This window comes from Podarcis filfolensis (genome assembly GCF_964270895.1).
Source record: "Podarcis filfolensis genome assembly, chromosome: 6".
Classification (NCBI taxonomy): domain Eukaryota; kingdom Metazoa; phylum Chordata; class Lepidosauria; order Squamata; family Lacertidae; genus Podarcis; species Podarcis filfolensis.
Window position 1 is genome coordinate 61,653,445 of NC_139609.1, and position 23,373 is coordinate 61,676,817.

The 23,373-nt window shown below is 42.0% G+C and overlaps 1 protein-coding gene and 1 long non-coding RNA gene across 4 annotated transcripts in view; one reads left to right on the top strand and one right to left on the bottom strand.

Moving 5' to 3' along the window:
- PLXNA2 (plexin A2) overlaps positions 1–23,373 on the bottom strand; it is a 404,642-nt gene that overhangs the window by 279,144 nt on the left and 102,125 nt on the right. The gene's annotated exons all lie outside the window — the stretch shown is intronic.
- LOC310764221 lies at positions 759–13,239 on the top strand. 2 transcript variants are annotated; one of them, XR_014549081.1, is made up of 3 exons: positions 759–850; positions 11,633–11,717; positions 13,099–13,239. It is a non-coding gene; the product is annotated as an uncharacterized lncRNA (long non-coding RNA). The 2 variants fall into 2 exon arrangements; XR_014549082.1 differs by lacking the exon at positions 759–850 and adding an exon at positions 9,479–9,575.

A 23,373-nucleotide genomic window follows, 5' to 3' on the forward strand; every position in this document is an offset into this window, starting at 1 on the left:
GGTTGTTGTTTTTTTGTTCCTTTGCCATTATTCCACCTTTTATTCAGCTGCTGGGAAATCATTCCTGCCCCCCAAAACCACCATGGAATGCCAATGTAACATGAGTCTGCTCCTTGGCTGGTTTGTGGTCTCTCAGCCTCAAAGTCATCTTTGCAAAGTTGCCTCCCCACTCCTTATCTCACATGTCTGGCAGAAAATGACACACAGTTGTAAAGCTTGTAGAAGGCGGCTTCCATCCACGACCACAACTTTTCTACTAGTTTTCCAGGGGTGGTGGTGGTGGTAGTCGGTGGCGGGAGATTCCCTCTATTGCCTCTGAATCATAATAAAGGTCTGGGGCTGCAGATTAGTCAGAGAAAGCCAAACCACTAGCCAGATGGCTGGAGGCTGAGGTAGAATGGATAAAGCTTGGGTAACTGGCTATGACCTCTCTCTCTCCTGCGTATTGTGCTGCCACTTGGCAGGTGATAAAGCAGCAAGCACAATCAAATCAGTTCAATAATTTTTCAACAGCCTTTTTTACAACATCTAGAGGATGGTGGAGATGTCTCAAACGCACAACCGGGAGTTGACTTGTGCTTGATTTATGATCCAAGTGGAGCTGTATCTAAAGTCAAGTCCTGGGGACGACAAAACAACAGATTGTGGCTGCTTTTCAAATCACACTTCAAAAGCCATAAGGTTAGCGGCTGCCACACAACTATCTTGACATGCGACTATTTAAACATTAAATAGCTAGCAGTTGCTGAGAACTGTCTCTGGATTCCAGGGACAAGCATTCACTTGATCTGTTGAGATATACCCGGCGGTGGAAGGTGATGAGTCTACTGGGTTTCTCTCTCTTTAAAAGGTTAGAAGGGGCAATAAGCCCCCTTAATTATATCAGGAAGCAAGTGAAGTTCTGTGCTAGGATCTGAAGGAAGCATTTTAAAGGAGGGGAGTGGGAAAGGAGCACAAGTTCTTGTATTTGCATTAGAAATGCCTCTCTACCCAGCACATGAACAAAAACCCTACAAGATGAATTGCGCTTGCCACATTGCGTAATATATGGTTGTGTTAATATCTTCCTTTGTATTGACCTCAGCAACTTTTGACCTCTTTCCACAGTGCTTATGGGCATTTTACTATTATTATTTAGATGTGAGCTATCCTGTTAGGTAGGGGAAAAGGGGGAGGAGAAGGAGGAGGGATGTTTAGTTTGTAATTTTCCCTTTTCAATTAAAAGAAGAAAATAGAAACATCCTACTATCCTTTGCAAACTTTTACAAAACTCCAGCACTGCCTTTTGAGTTTAAATGCCAAAGATATAACCTGGGGCATTCTGAAAGCAAAGAACGTGCTTTACAACTGAGCGAGTTATGCCTTGTCCCCAGCTATGATTCCTCTTAAATGGCAAAATACACCCACAAGCCTCTTTGAAACTGATTTATACTAATAACTCAATTTACATTAAGTTAATGCATTAATTTACATTAATTTACGTTAAGTTAATTTACATTAACTTAAAGCTGTCAACTACATTTTTTTTCATAGGGTTGATACCATGTGAGGAGAATAGATAAGGCTATGATTTTTATTGAACTAATTATCTCTAGAATGTGAGTGAGGAACCATATCAGCCACAGTTGGAAGACAAGTCAGTTTAAGCCAGAAACATTTGTATCATAGAAATTCTATATGCAACACAACTAGACTTGCTTAAATTATATATTATGCAGTGTAACAGAAGGGAAGGGGTGGTGGCAAAGATCCTAGTTTTACTCTCTGCCTCCCTTCCGTTCACAACAGCCAGTCAAGGTCTCTCAAAGTGATCTCTTAAGTTGCCACCACATGCCCCTGAGCAACCTCCCACTATAGGTGAGAGTCACTTCCAGGGAACCAGCAGACCCTACACTTCTTGCATGTATCCAGAGATGTATTTATAGTGCCTGTACCATCACCCACTTGCTCCAAAGAGAAACTATTTAACATATTAACTCACATTCAGACATGAGGAAGACAGTGCTACTGCAGCTCAGGGGCACACGTTCCTAGAAAGGCACCTCTTCCACCACCCCAACGCTCTTTGGGACACCACTTTGCCCTCCCTTACCCAGGGAATCAAGGTGTGTCAGGGTTACTGAAACTTAACTGGTGAAGCTCCCCTCCTCTCCCAAACATTGAGACTGCAATCCTGTATGCATTACCTGAGAATATGTCTAATTGGATACAGTGGGACTTACTGCTGAGTAAACTTGCATAGGATTGGGCAGTAAATGATAGGGAAGTTTCAGGAGCAGTGGGGCAGGAGTATAAGTGGGACACAGATTCCTACAGATTCTGAATCATAAACCAGTATCCCCTTTCAGTGGGTAGAGGCAGGGAGGAGGAAGAAGAGAATTGCCCCATAAACAACAGAACCTGTTGTTGCCCAGTGTTGCTCAGGTCAAGACAGTCCATTCCATCCTGCTCCATTTTTACCTGCTTCTTCTACTATCATCCCTGTTGCCAGAAAGGGGAAGAGGAAGAAGAGGAAAAGATCCTGTCTGACTTGCAGGGAGTAGTGGGGAGAAATAAGTCCTGGGCCCCCAAGGAAGGAACTGTTGCCACCTCAGCTGCTGGCTTTGTCTAGTGGAGACACATGTGGGGTCCCTAGAAAGGGCTCCTGAACCCTTAAGCCCACAGCTCTGGCTTCATTCATTAGGGTGATTTAGAGCAGCCAAGCTACATTAGCACATTTCACAGAAATTGTGAGGGAGAGGGGCTCACATATAGGCTTATGGCATTTCTCCTAGAGCACATGCAAACTTTTTTTAAAAAATTAAGAATCCAGGCCCTCTGCTAGTGTGGCAAATGCTGCCTCCTCAAATTCACCACCCTGGAGTGAATCAAATTCCCCTTTTCCCTCCCATAAATGCATCACTGCACTTAACAGGAACGCCTGTTCAGTCCCAACTCAAGTAGTATGTGCCCGGCTACTTGGCACATGGGAGATTACAATAACACACCCAAGACTCCAACAGCCAAATTATGTGAAGTTTATTTTTATTAATAATAATAATAAAGGAAGAAGAGGACAACTGGAAGAAAGCAAAACGCTGTGTCAAAAAAATAAATTACAAGAACCTTTTTAGTTCAAGCCTAACTATCCTAACATTTACTATTGCCAACAGGCTTCTGGTCTCCTAATGAGCAAAACAGGTTAGATAGGAATATATGAAGCTGCTTTACACTGAGTCAGACCATTGGTCCATCTAGTTCAGCGTCTACACTGAGGTGCCAGGGATTGAACCTGGGACCTTCAGCTTGCAAGGCAGATGCCCCACCAGTGAGCTACAGTCAGATGCAGGTTTTCTGATGGTCAGTGAGGGACAAAGCTATATGGTCACAGCCCATTTTTAAGGGTTTGGTACCCATGTTGGTTTTGACTGCCTGCTGTTTCCAGCCAATCACAAGTCCTCTAAAGTTTGCCAGGTGAGGAGCTGGAGAAGATTGCTAGCACTGGTGAAAATGGCTACTGGATTTATTTCTCTGCTAGAGTTGATTAGTAAACTGTTGATTTGAGAAGAGGTGTGACTTCTTCACTAAAGAAGAATTGCAGGCAGGAGACCAGGCTTTGCTATATGCACAACCTAAAGAGGGTTGTGCACGTGTGGCAAGCTCATTTTAAGACATAGCTGTTCACTGCCATTTATCAGTTATTTGCTAACTAGCTATTAACCTTTTTTCTCTGTGTGCTATCTAATAGCAATAAATCAAATTAATGAAGCAAATCACTATTATATGGATTGATTTAAAAAATGATCAATAGTGAGATATGGTAGCTCCAAGGAAATTTGAACTGGAGGATCATGGAACTGCACCTTCTCCAGTTTTTTGCTGCCATTCATAAGGAGCTCAGAAGCTAAAGTAGATGGGAGAAGTTTTATTCACAAATGACATGCATTTATAGAAACTTCCCAAAGGGGAGAGATGTTGGAGAAAGCAGATCATCATTGTTGCCCACACTAGGACTGTGGCTGGATACTAGGAAATTAATTTCAGCCCTATCTTATGATCCCTTCTTTTACTTTGCACTGCACACAAGGTCATTCGCTACTGAATCCATTGCTTTCTTTTCCCACTTTCATCTCTGTATTTCCTGCCATGTTGCTCCTTTATACATGGAATAGCACTCCCTTAAACTACTCTGCAATATGTGTCTCCTTCCGTCTTTAAGTGCCTTTGTCTAGACTGACTTGTCATGCATGGGTGTGGGAAGCAAGGCCAAAAATTGTTGTATGGGGGTGGGGGCAGCAAGGCTGGGCTTTGGAAAGGAGGTACAAGATTCTGGCAGAGTCCAAGAGCCCTCCCACCACCTCCCCAAAGCTGGGAAAGTGCAAATTAAGCTTTGGGAAGGTCTCTAGTACACTGTCAGAGCCCTCAAGCTTTGGTAAGGCAGTGTGAGAGCTGGGGGGGGGGGTGTCAAATGTTGCTGAGGGCTGCCCTACCCCACACTACCCTAACCTCCCTTGACTAGCACTTCCAGTAATACTTTGTCCCCACAAATTCATCACTCACAAATGCCTTCCCCAACCTCTAAATCAGTGGTGGGGAACATGTGATGCTCCAGATTTGGACTCCCCACTCCTGTTGACCCCATCCAGCATGGTCAATGGTGATACACAGCATTAGACATCCGTATGTTTGATGAATGCATGGAAGTAAGAGTGGCACTATGTTTAGGTGCGCACCAACATGTTATTTCCCCCATATAAGTTACTGAAGTTTTATGCTTGTTTTTTTTTAAAAATAAAAATCCATCCCATAAGCCATCCCCCTTCAGCATATTTGCAATTTTGATCTGGGTTGGCCTGGAATATTAACTGAAGGAACTCGTTCCACCCCAGACAACCTCTTTTCCAATTTGAATGCCCTATTAATACTTGTTGTCAGGACATCCAGATTGGTTATTGCTGTTTCTCATGAGATTCATCCTTTAGCTTCTCCATGTTTTGTTTTTAAAAGCCCACACAGATTCATAACAACAATGCTTTGCTGCAATGTCACATTTCATTAGGCATGTTGTGGTTTGCATTCAGCTTCTGAGAATGCGGTTGGTGATCAAAACTGCAGGATTCCAGCTCCTCTGGTGTACTGCAGAAGTCTCTAAGGGAAAGAACTGAGGCCTACAAAGGACTTGTAGACAAATTACATGGTGGGGTTCAGTGTCTTGTGGTTTTGAATGCAGACAAAGCATGGGGTAGCAAATCTTTTGCTATGCCATAGTGTGCACAAGCCATTATGAGTGTTTATCATGTTGATTCTACTAAAAAGCAGCTGTGCATTATACTTCAAATTAGAAAAGAAAATCCATTTTTATTGTGTTTGTGGAACAGCAGAAACAATATGAGCCACTGCAGTGTTTCGCTAGGAACCATTTATTGTGACAAAAATTATTGAAAGATTCAAAATCGTCAACAGGTACAGTTGGAATAATCAAGCACTTAGTTTATTTTTCAGCCTAGCTCATTCAGTGTGTACTTTAGATGACAATGTAGCAACTAACCAATAGTGCCATCAGGGCAGGACTTTGGGGAAGAAGTCCAGGGACTCAGCAGAACGAGCATGAAGCTATGATATTTTGAAGCAAGCAAGGTAATTCACAGGACCATTAAAAGAGAGCCAGTCTACTGTTACCTAATGACACTGCTTTAACCAACTATTGTCTGAAAGCAGTATAAATACTATTTGAATCCTCGAACTCAATAGTGCTTACCTGAAGCTCCTGCCATAAAGCACTAGTGCTGAAAACTAAAGCAAGACACACTAGATTTGATATACGGAGAGGTAGCCAGTGTAGTATATTTCAGATGTTGTTGGACTACAACTTCCATCAGCCCCAGCCAGCATGACCAATGGTGAGAGGTGATCTGGGCTATAGCCCAGCAACCTCTGGAGGGCATCACACTGGGCATCTCTATTGCCAAGGACACTGCTTGCATGGCTACTTGTAGTATTAGTAGCAGTGCCGGCAGAGAGTACACCTGCCAGAACCTTTTGAGTTCACTCACTGTGGGGAAGCAGGTGGTCTCATGCATTTCAGAGCCACACAATACGAAACTCTACATCATAAATGTATGAAGAAGCTTCATGCAGAGGGGAAGTTGAACCTGGTTTTCTTGGCCCACAAATACGAACAACTAGAAGGTCAAGTGTAAACTTGCAGTCTATGCCCAATTTCTTTTTTTCTTCCAGAAAGGCAAAACTGCTGGCTGCTTAGGTTCTTTTGAGTTCATCCCAGGTGTCTGAGGAGCAAGGGGTTGCTACTTTTCTTTTGAATTACCACAACCACTACAAAACCCCAGAGAAAACACCTCAATCAATGAAGCGGCGCTGATGGGAATTTTGTTGAACTTGATGTGCACCTCAGATTAACATCTAGGGGGAGAATACCAACTCAAGGCCATGTGGGTTTCTAAAGGAATGGTGACAAACTGAGCGCTTGACTGAACCAAGCAGACGGCTCTGCCGCTATTAGCAAGCTACTCTGGGCAATGATTTCAAATGAAAGTCTGTATTTTATTAATTATGAGTCTGCTTTGCTGCTGAACTCTTTAATGAGTTCCCCAGCTGTATCAATCCATAGCCATTAAGTCTAAATAGCTTGTGTGCGTGCACGGATAACAGTTAGGCTAAAATGCATTCATCACCCAGAAATTAAGCATGTAGGTTTACAAGAATGCACAGCTCATCAGCTGCACATGAAGCCATTTTTGCCTTTTGATAACATTTGTGAGGATTTAAACTTTCATTTTTGTAGAATAAGGAAAGCTTAGGACCCACACGGTTGTCAAGGAAAGGTTTGAGAATGTTAACTACAATGCTTGTGCTGCAGGCTAAGTTGGAGGAAGACACAGTGCCTTATTTTAAAGCAGAAAAACCGGCATCATTATGAGGTGGGGCTTGTGCATGGAGGAAGGGCATGCACATTCTAAGGACTGGGGGGGGGGGGAGAGTTCAGCTTTGTGCCAGTTGTATAACTGGTCTGAATATGACATAGAAGTAAGAAGGGTGAAGGGGTAAGGCTAATCCCCCATTTTCTACTGGGAGAAAGCATGGTTACCACAAGCTGCCCTTTGAAAGACCCTTCAAAGGATAGAGTGGTCATCTTAATCAGCTGTATCTCCTATTGCAGGATAACTAATTCAAGAAAAGACAAAGATTAACATAGCATTAGGAGATAAGCCATTGCCAAATTCATGCTTAGCTTGGAAATGTGCATTTCTTACACTAAAAATAGCATTTTTGGTTCTGACTAGGGTTGGCTGGATCCGTCCATTTTCAATCCATGCCAGTTTCACATGTGTTCATTCATAGGTTTGTTCCTTCCCGTTTCTGCACCAATCTGCAATTTTGAATTTTGTATTTAAATTAATATTTGAATATGTATTTCCCCACTCAATCCCATGTATGCATTTCTAAACATATTTCATCCTAAAATATACATTTCAAAGCATTTCAGAATGTTTCTTGAGTTGCAAACTATCTCAAAACTTAGAGATATGCAAAGGACAACTCTGTTCCGATCCACACATTCATCTAGTGGGTGCAGTTTGCAGAAGAACTTGTAGAACTTGAATTCCTCCAACATTCCTATTTCTGACTAGAAAGCCTCTAAATCAAGCATGAGTGATGCTTGTCCTAAATAAATCAATCACATCCTGCAGCTGATGATTAGAGAACATCCTATCTATGAACCACCTTACTCTTTTAGCTGTGCATCTCTTTCTTAGGTGGATACATAGCCCTCAAACCAAGACCAACAGTGCTTTTAGACAATGACAATAATCATTCTCCACCTGGTGGGTTGAAAACAAATTACAGGATGGGAATTAAGAGTCAAGAGAGGATGTGGTGGCCTGACAAACCCATCAGGATTGTTAATTTCTACAAAGCAAGGTCCATCTGGTGACTCTGCCGGGTTCCTCCATCCTTCAAGCAGGTTGGCAGGAAATGCAAATAGCTAGCTCTATCACTGCTGGGTTTCAACTTAGTGCATTGCCAGTGGCTGTCAAGTAGATAAGATGAGAAAAGGAGCAAGGATCATTTGTATTGTTGCAAATGCTTCTAGTCTCATTTACAAACCCACCTATCCCAGCCAATTCTGCTAGTTTTATTGATAAATCCCTCAAACCTTAGGCTTTCTGCCTCTGTATCCACTTCTCTGGCAACTGCAGCATATGATTTTGGGTATTCATCTTTTCCCAATCACATAGACAAATTAGCATACTTCCATACAGCTTCCATACAGCTGAAGATTTATTCATCTGTGAAGCAACAAAGTCTGTTGATTTTGATGGACATGGTGAAATGCGTGGTTGTGTTTACAAACAGTTTAGTATGAGAACAGGCAAAGTTGTTCAACTCAGACATGGTGTTAGAAGACATTTAAAGCTTTTCTTGGCTTTGGCATATTTGTTTTACAGCTGAGATTTCAGCCAGAACAGCCATCAACCCAGGGCTCTTCTTGTGTGCAACACTTTTATAGTGATGCAGAGAATGAAACTCCCTTGTCCTAAACTTTTGCACACAGACTATACAACACCAACAGAATTGCTTTTACCATCGGATTTGTCAAGCAGGGAAATAAGTATCCTACATCTCCAGGGCCATCAGCCCAACCATTTCCACCAGTGGGTGATTCACTTAAGAAAATAAAGTAGCTAATTATTTAACAACCTCCCTGTAATCCTAGCAGCACTAATGGGTTCTGCTGTCTTACCGCTGCTCTCGTTTAAAGCTTGTAAAGCTAAGCAAGAGAGGCAGGAGGTTAAAAATATCACCTTCCAAGCAAAACAGCATCATGTTTGGATCTTCTCAGAGAAATTAAAGCAACAAAAGGGCCGTGAACTTGCTCGTAGTGTAACCAAGAGACACACTCCTCTCGCTGCTGTACGTGTCCATCTGGCAAAGACATACTTTCGATTTTAGCAAGAGCAATGACGAGTGGACAACAAGGGTGATGTGCACATGGCAAAGAGGCCGGAAGAAATGAAAGCTGCATGGCAGGCAACACATTTGTTCATCTTATGAATACTGTACATCTATTCATATCTGAAATTATACAACTGCTACTGGTGCATGCGCCTGCCGTACACAGCATGAAATTAAAATTCCTCCTCAGTATCACATTGCAAGCTAGAGTTGTTCCACAGAGCCGACAGAAAATGTATCCATTGGCTTCCTCAGCACCGGGATTGGAAGCCAGTGGGGTGAGGGAGACAGGTCTATCGCCTGAGGTAAAAATATTCCATTTCCAAAATAAATCCCGTAGAAATATTGCTAGCCTAGAGCATATCTCTTGGTATTAATTTCACAGTATGGATTCATGCATAACTTCCGCACTGCTCCCCTCCCTCTCTCCCTCCTTCCCTCCCTCCCTCCACGCTCACTCTTTTCCCTCTTATCTTTCCAGAACAAACACAATGCGAAAGCTAATTCTAGTAGCCTTCCAGCCCAGAGTCCACCCAATGTCATTGGTCCTGCTGGAAATGTACTATGCGAGGGAAGTATGAAGAGAACAAAGGGACACTAACTGAAGGAACTGGGGACAAGTGAGGGCTTTTGTGTGCTTCATGCTGCAGTAGTTCAAATGGAGACATGTGCTGTGACACACTCTACACACTCTTCATTCATTTTGATTAGGTTCAATTCAAACATTACCCCAGATACATAGTTGGTGCAAAGGACTCTGCAGGGCTACCTCTCCATATGGTTAGCTATATATGTGTGGCAAACTAGGTCATGTATGCAAGCAAAGTTAGCTGAATAGGAAAGACTTAAGAACATAAGCTGAAAGCTGCTGGATCAGGCCAGTGGCCCATCTAGTCCAGCATGCTGTTCTCACAGTGGCCAGCCAGATGTCTATGGAAAATCTGCAAGCAGGACCTGAGTACAGCACCACTCTCTTGTGGTTTCCAGCAACTGGAATTCAGAAGCATACTGCCTCCATCAGTAGAAATAGAACATAGCCATCAATAGCTTTATCCCCCGTGAATTTGTGTAATCCTCTTTAATAACCATCTACTTCACCCATGTAGTTGAACCTCCTTCTCTGGCCTGACACAGTCTAGACATTTGGAACTCCAAAATCTCATCAGCCCCAGCCAGCATGGCCAATGATCAGGGTGATGGAAGCTGTAGTTCAAAACTGTACTGCAGCTCCAGAAATGTAAAGGAAGTTACTGTATCTTATATCTCAGAGTATTCGGCCCACTTGGCCCAACAGAGTCAAATCTGGCTAGCTGCGACTCTCCAGCTCTCAATGTAATTTATTATTATTATTCAATTTATACACTGCCGTATACCCAGGGGTCTCAGGGCAGTTCACAAACAAGACCACAACATATAAAATCAAACAAAAAACAATAACCTAATTAAAAACCCCAAAAAGAGCCACATTCTAAAAGGGCATTGGATGTCAATAAGATCAAACAACCTGGTTTAAAAAGGAACATGTTTGCCTGGTGCCTAAAGGTGTATAATGAAGGCGCCAGGCAAACTACCTTGGGGAGAGCATTCCATAGATGGGGAGACACTGCAGAGAAGGCCTGTTCTCATGTTTGCCACCCTCTGAACCTCTCGATATCAATTTTGAACTAGGAATGACATTATCTTCATCATCTACATTTATATATTCACCCTATAACAGAGGTTTTCATGGCAGCTTACAAAGCAATAAATAATAAATGCAACATCAAAATACAGTATAAACCAATAAAACTATTTAAAAAATTACGTGAACTTGAAGGCACAATTTATAACAATTTAAAATTGAGAGGTCCAGAATGTGAAGCTTAAGTTGTTTAAAAGGCTTGGATGAATAGCTGCAGTGGTGTGCGTGGTATTGTAGTCATGCCAGTGTGACCGCTGCTTACCTGGATGGGTGGGGCAGCAGTGAAGCTGGGGCATGTAGTTCCATCATAAAAAACACTGTGGTTAACCAGACGCTTGTGCCAGTTCAGCTGTATGGTGGTGTGACTTTGCTATCATCCCGCCCCAGTCCTGTCCAGGTAAGCAGCAGTGATATGTATGTCGGGAGAGTGGCTTTCTGGCTCCATCCCACATGTCCCACTACTGGCAAATAGAAAGGTATTCACCTAGTGCTGAAAAGACCACACAGATGGCACCAGGTACACCTCTGGAAATATGATTCCATAGCTGAAGTGCCACTACTAAAGAAGCCTCACTTCATTTGTCAGGGGAATCCAGAGCAGGGAAGAGATATCAAGGCTCAGGTAGGCACATGTAGGAGAAGACATTCTTTCAGCTAACCTTACACATGTCTCCATCACTGAACTACACCCCAGTCCTTAGTTCTTTGAATATTAAGAATTCCTGGTTAAGTTTTAGGTGTTAGCCTAGGCTGCTTCATTATGTAGTATGATTATGTGCCTGAAACATGCCAGCAAATTAAAAATGTGCTGATTTGTGATTGCCGGTATTTGCCAAAAATCTAAAGTGATAAATGGCATAAGGTATAAAGAAAATGTGTTTGAGGCTTCCAGTAGAGTGCCAGGAAACCAATCCAGAAAGATGAGGCTAGAAATGAAATTGTCTCCCCTTGTGATTGAATTTTCTTTCCTAATGCTTAATTATTTTCACACATTAGAGCGACAGGTCTGTCAACTTGCAGAAAGTAGACTTTGAGGACCCCCATCATAGTCGGCTGAATTAGGCCTTAAGAGGAATCCCTGGTGAGTGAGAATTGAATCTACTTGAGAACTCAAAAGCATGCACTCTATGTTGTGCCATTTTGATTGATCTAATAACGGGCTTACGTTAATTTGGAAGTTGAAATCTTCTTGAGTAAAATACCGGTATCTTTTTTTCTGATGGAGGAACTGAGACATCTGTGCACACCTTTTAAGTGTAAAAATATCTCAAAAATACTAGATGCTAGACAATCTGGTTTTAGCTAGTCCTGGCACCAGGAGCAGGAATGCTCAAATAAATGCCCGTGCCTCGTATAATGTGATCCTTGTGGTGGGTAAGAACAGCCTCTTGGGGGGTCATGGTGGCCCTTGGGAACTTTGAAAGAGTTGAGAGCAGAGGTAAAAATGGAACCTCTGACCACAGCACCTTCCTTTCTTAGGAGAGCCTTAGACAAATCTGAGGATAGAAAGCGAACAGCTGCAGAGTTCTGCATTGCTCTGTGTAGAGTTTTTGCTCAGAGACAAACATCACTATATACCATTAAGCCACAGCTACAGTTATAGTGGCTTTTACCTACTATTAGTAGGTTTTCTGCCTCAATGGCACTGGGTTAGAAAGAAAGAAATGGACAGTGCCTCTTTCTCCTCTTACTAGAGAAGGTTTCTAGATGCAGAACTTAGAAGTAGTACAGTACTGTCAAACTGGACAAACCGTCTCTGTGCCTTTAAGAGAATGAGGTGGGGGGGATCTATATTCATGTTAGGATCCACACTAGCAAGTCAAGATTGCACGAAAAGGATGAGATTGTGTATATGATCACATATGGATATGTGATCTAATGCACACAATCACATAGAAAATTATTCACAAACAAACACAATAAATGGAAATCTGTGCAAGTGGAAGCTATGCATGTGTTACCTCTGAAATTACAGGAATTTTCCATGTAAAATGGAAACACGGGCCAAGTGAAATGTGGGGCAGAGCCAACCAGTGGAGGAATTACGAAATGGAATGGGGAAAAATAATTGTCCACCTGTACATATGACTTGTACCGGTTACAGCGTCCTTCTGTGTGGCCTGGCCTCTGTTGGGTTAGAAGCCATAAGCAGCTCCAAGAAAAGCTGTTTCAAGAGTGTTTCTGGCCCAGGTGAAAACAGAATTTGCCAACATTCTCATAAGGAAGGCTGTTGTACTGCTACAGCTTGCCCAGATTTATTCATTGTAGATTTGAAAAAAAGAGTCAAACTCACTAGTGTTAATTCAAACCATATTTTCTGAGTTCATACTAAAAGAACATTAGTGACCAGCAAAGGCGTTAACAAGGACAAGGTGCTACCTGTCTTGTATACAGTAAAATGGGAAAAGGAAAGCCACTCATTTTGTACTCCAAATATTTCATATCCCAATTCTATTTTGCAGATTTTGTGAAAACCACCTTCTAAAAGGCAAACATCTGAAAGGAGCTGTGAAGGAAGAAGATAATGTTCCACCTCTGTTTACAACTGTACAAATATACAGTACAATCCTTCTTCTCTATCTTCTTTGCAAATATATGGTTCATGCCCTGGTAATTTCTCACTCTGACTACTGCAGTCTTTTTCTCTTTGGTCTCCCATTTTCTTACCTCAGCCTCCTTGCTTTTTAGTACAGTGGTACCTCGGGTTAAGAACTTAATTCGTTCTGGAGGTCCGTTCTTAACCTAAAACTGTTTTTAACCTGAAGTACCACTTTAGCTAATGGGGCCTCCCGCTGTCCATGTGCCACCACCACACAATTTCTGTTCTCATCCTGAAGCAAAGTTCTTATCCCGAGGTACTATTTCTGAGCTAGCGGAGTCTGTAAACTGAAGCATCTGTAACCCGAGGTACGGCTGTATCCACTTTGCTGTTATTCTTTTGCTACACATTCTTTTTATCCTGCTACTTTTTCTTTTCTTATTCATGCTTCCCTTCCTCTGGTGAACTACCCAGGGAACATTTTGTAAATTGGTGGCATGCGAATACCATAAATAGCAATGATGGAAGCACTTCATTGGATACTGCCCACCTCCATGGCAGAACTCCTGCCTCTACTCTCTCCATGAGCCACCTGCACCCTCCCCAAATCTGCTCCAGAGGAAACCCTGGAGCAAGGAGAAACCCAGAACAGATTTAGACTGTGCACAGGGAGAGGAAGGTCCATTGTGCAGCCAACAGAGAATAAAGCATAGTAATCAAATAAATGCCCAACATATGACAGAAACTCTAGTGTAAAAAACCTTCCATTTCTGTAAGGCATCTAGTTGGTGGTGATTTTAGTGAAGTTTATAGGGTTCTTTTCCTTGTTTTTTTTAAACAGCTGTTCTCATGGTTTTATCTTTTGTCTGTGGATGATCCCTGGATCAGGGAAAGCAGTGTATGAAGGACAAGATTCATATTTCTGACAAAGGAAAAAGGAACCGCTGCACATTTTCTTTATCTCTACAGTTGTGCTTCCATGCTGAATTAAAAACCAAAAGAACCCACATAGAAACAATCCTCTTTTTTAAAAAAAACGCTGAAATTTGTGTGTTTTCAGGGTAGTAATGATTTGGGACAGGACGGAGAAGGGAAATACCCTGCTAGTTTGCAAAAAAAAAAAAAAAACCCTGCCACAAAAACATGTCACATAGTGTGCAATGCTTAAGAATGTTAGCTTATTATATATGCAGAGAAACAGTGGGGAAAATCTATATTGTACTGTAAAACGATAGAGGATTAATCCCTCTAGGTAACAGAATCCCTCATAAATAGCAAATGGGGGAGATATCCATAGTATTATACTTTATCACACTTTCTGTCAAAATATCCCCCGCAGGGAGTCTTTCACATGATGATATCACCAGTAGAGTCTTACTCGAGGAAGATGATTTTTAACCAGACAGCAGAAAACCATCAATATATTTCTTAGTGAGATGAGTATGTAAGTAGACACCTTATAGTTATATCTAGTCGGTTATTCCTCTTCCTTATGGAGTGTAGCTACTTTATTTTTATGAGTCTATATACCACAGTACATACTACACCGTTTATTGTTAATAATACAAGACTGACTTATATTGACATAGCACTTCCTATTCTTTATAGATTTAAAGGACCGAAATCAGTTAGCCCATAATGTGCTGCTACCCCAAGGGCAATAAGTGGCAGCTGTTTAAGCAAACAAGCTGCACAGAGCAGACGCTGGGAAGGGACTTCAGAGTGTCATCCTATGGAGTTGGAAAAGCACTTGATGCCATAAACATACCCTATGTACCCTTGGTGGGGGATGGGTGGGAAATTAGCATAAAATATCAAAAAAGTGCCACCATGCAAGCAGAGATAGATTAAAAAGCATTCACCTGCACCAAAATACTAGGGGTGGACTGCCCTCTGTTGCAATTCTGCCAGCCTATCCCCTCCTCAAATGCCTGATGAGCTTGCACAGGTAATTCTAATTCCTTAAGGATCTGATTGCAGTCTGCCTCTCAGAAAGATAAATACTGTGCAGTCTTCTGATGGTTGCTAAGGCAATTTAAGTCTCTGAAAAAATGTAGGCAATCCTATGCTGAATAATAGGTCTAAATATTTGAGGTCATACATGGAGTTCTTATGTACCCTTGGCCTGCACCTCATCAGTTTGCATTAGTGTAGCTACGTGATCACTTATTCCAGCACAGATAAGGCCTTGTCCTTTTGCCCCGAAACATTTCAAAGGAATACAACTTCATAGTGATTGCAGTTTCATTCATCTCCCATGTAACATATAAGAATTCAACCCAGCAAGACCAAATCACTGTATCTGAGCATTACTGAAAGTTCTAGATAAACTAGTTCCAGTGATTTAAATAAGAAAACAAATCTCCCTCCTATTCCCCCCCCCCCCATTCTGAAGCACAGAGCCCTTATTTGAAAACAGATGACGCAAGTAGCTGGCATGCCCCATTAAGCTCAGCCATGGGTCTTTCTGCCTTGGTAAATTTGGCTTTGTGGCTGATCCTGCAAGGCACTCACCTGGAAGGGAGAGGGTCTGCTTATTATCTCTTCTGATTCCTTGATGCTCCAAATCAGTGACCCCTAACCTGTCACTCTGCATTTGCCCTAGATGCTTTACACATGGCAGGGTCAAAGCCATTACAATTGATCTCAGCCAAGTCCCCACACTTAATCTTTTCATTGCACTGCAGTGGGTTAGGCATTTTCTTCATCAATAGCTGCATCATCTTCTTCTTCTTTCTCAGGCTGACAAAGCTTTTGATGCAGGGGTTAAGGTGCTTGTTCCCTACTGGGGCCAAATCTGTAGGAGCAATGAGCATAGAAGGCAAGGGGAAATGTGCAAGTGCCAACTTTTGCATTTATCCTAATCACTTGTTTATTCTGAGAATCTGAGCTCCCCAAATTCTGGAAACTCCCATCTTCATTTCAAAACAAAATTTAGCCTTTGTTTTGGCAGCAGCCAGCTTGGAAGGCTGCTTAAATTTTGAGGCAGTTGGGTGGGGGTGGGGTTTAAGCAAAATTTAAGCTTCTTTTTCCCCCACCACCATTACAGTGGCAATCTTCCAGAAATTATGAAATAGTAGCCACCTTTCACCTCTCCCAAATGCCCTTGGGAATAATGCTACAATTCATTTTGGTGATGTGTGTATATGAGAGAGAGAGTTCAGGCAGATCTTATCAGTGGCAGCAGCACACCACATGACACCACTGGCTGGTGAGCATCAGTCCCCCACCCTCCTAAATGCCTCTGGGAATGACACTTAATAGTAAGTAAAGGACTCCTGGACGGTTAAGTTCAAACAAAGGTGACAATGGGGTGCGGCACTCATCTCACTTTTCAGGCCAAGGGAGCTGGCGTTTGTCCACAGACAGCTTTCCGGCCAGCATAACTAAACCGCTTCTGGTGCAACGGTACACTGCGACAAGTGCCAGAGTGCACGGAAATGCTGTTTACCTTCCTCCTGCAGCAGTACCTATTTATCTACTTGCACTGGCATGCTTTTGAACTGCTAGGTTGGCAGAAGCTGGGGCAGAGCAACTAGAGCTCAACCCGTCGCAGGGATTTGAACCACCAACCTTCCTAACAGCAAGTCCAAGAGGCTCAGTGGTTTAGACCACAGTGCCACCCTGGCTGGCGAGCATCAGTCCCCCACCCTTCTAAATGCCTCTGGGAATGACACTTCATAAGAACAGAGGAAGAGTCTGTTGGATCAGAACAAAGCCCCATGTAGACCAGCATCCTGTGTTATCACAGTGGCCAACCAGAAGCTCACAACCAGAAAGCACTCTCCCCATATGATTCTCAGCAACTGGTATACAGAGGCTTGTAGCCACTTAGAAGTAACTTGATTGTCTGCTCAGTCTGCTGTCCAGTTGGTAACTGCTGACAGCCAACTTCAAGAGTCTATACTCCTTTCTTGTAGTTATCTTTAAACTGGCTATCAAGAGGATGTCTTCAAATAGAGGGCTGTCCTCTGTAAAGCAAGACACATGGCTACCCTAAAACCAGTGGCCTTTCCCTATTATGGATTATATATCTAATTTAACAGTTTAACCCTAATATCTGAAGTCCCATTGAACTTAATTACCCCTAAGCACAGTAAATATGTTAGGTTGCTTTTTTTGATCACCTGTTCTTTACAAAATCAACATGCCAGAGAAAGATAACTATGTGCTATGTGCTAAGGGGAAAGGATGTTATTTCAGTGAGAAATGCTGTAAAGAACAAACCTGTCATTCGAGCCACAGTTTTAGAACCACTTGCATTTTTGTGTCACCTTTCACACCCTGGACGTTTCTGCTTATGTGTGTGTGAAGGCTGCACAGATTATACACAGGTAAACAGTCTGGGGCTTGGGCTTGTGTATACTCCTGGGGCTGTATCCTGACATGCTGTTGAAATGATCTATGGTATGCCCTTGCTTATACATCTCCAAATCCCCTCACTCTGTCAAGCGCATGACTTTGAGGACTATCCATTCCAGTCCTATAATTCAGCGATTTTGTGCACCACAGTAGTGTTGTCGTACAAGAAAACAGGAAAAGCAGCAACATATCCTTTAGAAGATCTGTGTCATTACAACACTTTCCATTTTAATACTTCTCCCTCTCTCTGTCCCTCACACATATAGTGCCCCAAAAGCAGAGCCATGAGTTGATTTTCTGTAAGCAAGCCATCAGTTGGGTCCAGACAACCACTCTATGGCCAATGTACTGTCACCTGAATGGGAGGTTTCGATAATTACTAAGACATCAATCAAAACTGTGATCAATCAGATGGTACAAACTTACTCTGACAAGGCACTAGGGAAAGAGCTCACCATATCCTACAAATAGTGTTAATTATTTACATTCCTGGACTTTTTCAATTATCTCTCAAACAGCAAGGGATTGCATTCTGTTCTTCAGGGATATTGATTGCCCAGAGAAGAGAAGAAGAGCATTTAGCTCAGTGCACCATTTGTTTCTGCAAGGGTTTATTGACATAGGAACATTATAGGAGATTCAAGGCTTGATCAGACCCTCCGTCATCTTAGCTTAGTATCATGCCTCATATTAAGTCTTTTGTGCTGGTAAAATCACATGCCATGGACTCTATGTGCCAGCAAGACTTGGAATATTCTGCTAATATAAGGATCTCTTTCCCAATCCTTTTTTTATGTTTACTAATTTTGGGGGGTAAATAAAACACAAAGATAATTCCACATTTAGACCTCCATGGAGCTTGAAGTGGTCAGACTGTACAACCTCAAGCCAAAGTACTACCTAACTGGTCCTTAACTACATCCTACATCATAAAGCCCCAGAGCATTCTCACCTAGATAAGTCTATCTGCCTGTGTTAAGAGAGTCAAAACCCGTCTCAGAGTGCAGAGATATCACACAAGACAGGTAGCACATGTAGAAGATGGGAAAAGGAGATCCAAAAGTATGGACATTCCATGCTTTGATGTTACAGAGCTCTCCTGGGCATATGCTTTTCTATTCAGTTTGATGGATCAATATAGACCTTCATTGGACAGAAGTGCAATGCAATATGATCAGTAATGTAATGAAATGATCAATAACCACATCTCCCTGAACCAGATCTGTATAGTTTTGGAAACAATGTATGAAAGCTTCCCCAGTGGTTCAGGATCAAAGTTGACTTGGGTTATACCCATTCAGGTTTAGAGCACCATATTTGTTTGGTTTCAAAGAGCTCACAACTCACAACGGAAGCCATGGTAACAAAGGTTCCTTTCACAAAGGGACACTTATGAGTCCCCCTTTATACACACAAGCGCGCTTGTGAATGCTCAAAAGTTAACATTTCATACTTTCAGAAATGCCACCACAATCATTCTCTAGTGTAAAAAGGTCATGCCCCAAGAAGGATTGTCTTTATGCTGTTTCGCTTGAGGCAAAAATAGCAATCAGTAATTGATAATTCACATTTTAAAGAATGTATCTATTCAGAGGAGCATGAAAATACATTCCCACCAGATCACTGGAATTACATAGTCACATATCCAGGTATCAGCATTCTAAGCAAAAATAGTTGTTTCTCCTGTTACATCCACTTAACCATATCCACAACTTTTTTTTTTAATCCCTTCCTACCTGGAATAGACAGGAGGAAAGAGATTCTTGCCATCATTATGACACATTGGTTAGTTTTGTGGTTTCAATTTTTGATTTTAGTATCATTTGTACTTGTTTTAATTATGATATTTATGTAACCTATCCTAGGACCATTCAGTGAAGGGCAGGTGATAAGGAAGATTAATTAATTAAATAGATTGCTTAATCAATCAAGCTCTAACTGCACAATCCTCTTCATGCTTGCTATGTTCAATAGGGCTTGCTTCCTAGTGTGTTTAGGACTGTAGCTTGTAGGTCATTTGCTAGCCATCTAAACCCTATGAAAACTATCAGTGTGTTGATATTAACACAAGGACCTGCAGGGTTAATCACAATGAATGCAATTCACACCAAAGAGCTCAATGTGCTCCTCTTGACAAGATGAAAAAGTGCCACTGAATCTGTTTCTTAAAACTACTCATTCTATCCTTAGAGAAGCACAGCTACTGGCCCTATGTGAAAATAGTGACAAATTTATCATTGGGTGTGGAACAGAGGTCAGGGAAGGAGCAGGCAACTAACTAACCTGACCATAACTCAGCTTTGTAGTCCATCTACAGTTTCAGATGTCCCCGATGGAGACAGGCAATATAGTATATATTTAAATGAATTCATTACAGATTTTTTTTATTAAAAAAATGTAACTCCAGTCCACCTTACATTGCCTGCTATCTTTGTTCCCAGGAGTGACTATAATAGACTTGGGTTTTGTTATATAATTAAATGCTAATACATGTAGCCTTTGCTTAGCACCATTTCTGTATTTGCTTCTGTTAATTAGGATGTGAACCTAAGAATCTCCCAATAGCATTTTAAACATGCTTCCAGGCTTCTTCTTTTTAAACATTGGTTTGGATAGCAAAATCTCAGGTCCCCTAGCATCTTCTACTGCAGCCACCTTCTTTAATATGCAAGGAGATTCTCCAATATGTACACTTCTCACACATACCCCTGTTTCTTAGGTGTGTGTCTATATAGCTCACTCCACAAGAGCTCCATCCCACCCTTTGGACCAAGTACTGGCACAGATGGATTTTTGACATGGCATTACGCTAACAAAAAAAATATCAATCACTTCATTAAAATAAAACCCATTATCCACATGCAAACCAACCCCCAAATACTGGGAATGTATTGCTTGTAATAGAACAGAAACACCACTGCTACTACTGCTATTTATCACCAATAATCTTCAGGGAAAGGGCTATAGCAGGCATAAAGTCTCAGGTTCAATCTCTGGCATCTCCAAGTTGGGGACAGGGAGAACCCTGTCTGAACTCCTGTAGAGTTGTTGCTAGACTGTGTATACTAGCCTTTGCCTACCTGGTACTCTCCAGATGTGTTGGACTACAACTCACATCAGGACTGGCTGGGGCTAATGGGTGCTGTGGTCCAAAACATATGGAAAGCAGATGTATACAACACTGAGCCAGATAATCTGACTCAGCATAATGTAACTTCCTGAGTTCCCATACAGTGCTTCATCATGTCCCGGGCAGCATTCAAGTGGTAGAGCTAGTCATGCTTATATATGAGGTTTATAGACCACTTTTGACGTCATGTTCCCACTAAAGCAGTTTACAACAACAATCTGAACAACTTAAAACCACACTACGGGGTTGAAACAATCCACAGCACTTCAAAGAAACCACCGCACCTACTGAAAATAAGAATATGAAAGACAAATGGCAGAGGAGGGGGGGGGAAATCAACCAAAAGCCTGAGCAAAAATATATAATTTTAAATGGTGGCAAAGCCTCATAGGGGTTGCGACAGGTCTTACCGGGAAGGGAAGGGAAGGGAAGGGAAGGGAAGGGAAGGGAAGGGAAGGGAAGGGAAGGGAGTTTCATAGCTTGTAACAAGAATGGTTTGTCTTGGGTTGCTGCATATTGAATTCAGGGCAAATGCAGCAGCATCAAGAGAATGATGGATTCAATTTCTGGGCACAGGTACTTATAGGAGAATGTGTTTCATCAGACACAGGTCCTGAGCCATATAGAGCTTGGCATGTTAGCAGAAGGACCTTGAACTTGGCCTGGTAGCATATAGATAGCCAGTAAAACACTTTCAGAACTGGGGAACATGTACCTAGTAGCCTGTTGTTGTTGTTGTTGTTGTTGTTGTTGGCACCCACCAATCTCGAGAGACAACTGAGTGCACCTCTGGGGGTGAAGTCAAACCACTGCATTAGCAGCCCTGAAGTGACCTCTCTAGGGTGCAAGCCTAGCTAGTGTGTATGGAGGTCCTGGGCTGCCCAGAGAACAAGACCCCACTCTTGGCCTCAGTGATATGAAAGGAAAGGAAAGCAATATGGCATCAGCTTGGCTGCAGGAGTTGCTGGAAGGAGGCATACAAGATGCCATCCAATTGTCTCTGCATTTTCTACTGCCTGTAGCTTCCAGACCAACCTCAAAGGAAGTACTCATAGAGCACACTGAAATAGTTCAGTCTTGAGGGTCATATTTTACCAGTCTCCAGGAGCACACCGTCTTCTGGATCCCCCAGCTAAGGAAGTAGGTCAGCTGCCCAGTCCAAACCTCATTAGGAAGTAGTCCTAGATGTCTCCACACAGAGTCGTTACTCCAAACACCCACACATAAATAATGTATTACATAAAGCAATTCTGCAATCTAATGTGGAATTAGGCATATGTAAGCCCATCGATTCAGCACCTAGTTCTGTATACAATCAGGCCCCGATAACTGTGACACTGAACTGAGCATCTCCCAAAGGAAATGATAAATTACCTGTTAAGTTTCATAAAGCACCTATTTTTAAAAAATTGCATTCCCTTAATGTGTCTCCAAAACATTTAGGATACCCAGTTTAGAAAAGCTAAACTGTCTATTTTACTCTCTTTGCCATGCTGAAGTGTACACATATATAATTTAATATAATATGCCAAGCATGGACTCTCGTTCACATTTCTTACCAGAAATGTATGGATTGCTTTTCATTTTGAACACCTGGGAGCTAATTAAATTCCACACATGAACCTTGGCTTCTCACTACTAGACCAGATGATTGGCCCATTAGGATTGGTATATTTTTAGGCAGATTGTAAATGAAAATAAATAATAATTGGCATCCCATCTTTGATACTTTGAAGAAAATGAATAAATTACTATGCAAACTGCACAATTCACATAGAATATGAATAATCAGTGAATGAGCTGCACCATGTCACCAAGGGAGGGTCTTCTCCTGCTCAGTGCAATCAGCACTGAATTACATTGTATAGCATGGAGTCCCTTGCCTACCCTCCTCATCTTAATCTATTTATTTTGGACAGTCCTCAACAGAATCCTTGGAGGCTAGATGTATTACAATGAAGAAATCAAAACGTAGGCTTGCTGCTCTCCAAAGCACTAAATTATTTTTCCACCTAGATTAAAGCAATAGAGAATAGGGGTTGAATGGCCATGTTGTCACTTAGCACAAACTGGCATCAAAACTACCCAAATGACATTTTCCAGCCAAGAGCAGCTCAATAATACCTCACCCCACTCCTAAGGATTATGGACCAGTACTATGAGCAACCTCAACAGCATTTTGGTGACAGTATCAGGTGCAAGCAATGAGCCCAAATTAAATATCACCCTCTCATAAAATATCAGGGTGAGATGGACAGCTCGGGATGGATAGAGCAGCTGGAAACTGCCACAAAGATGGCCAGTCACACTCCAGCAGCTGAAACCCAATCAAGTTAAAAATCCAAGAGCTATTATATTATTCCTATAATACATCGTATTGCACATAAGCCAGGAGGTACATGTGACATGCCAGCAAACTTTCCATAATTATATGGATCTTTTCTAAAAGGATCTTGCTAACAAGAGCACTGTAGCAAGTGATGATAATAATAGTGGGCAAAGCTTTATACCCACAGCCATGCACAAGTCATACCTGGATATGCTAAACCATTCCATAATTGTCAATATGCCCTACATCTGATCCTCATATACACATGTGTATATACACATATACACATACCCCTTCATAAGACATAAATTATTGTACAGGGATTATTTACTTGCAGGACCAATCTTGGGAAGAACAAACTGGAACTTCTGAAGCAG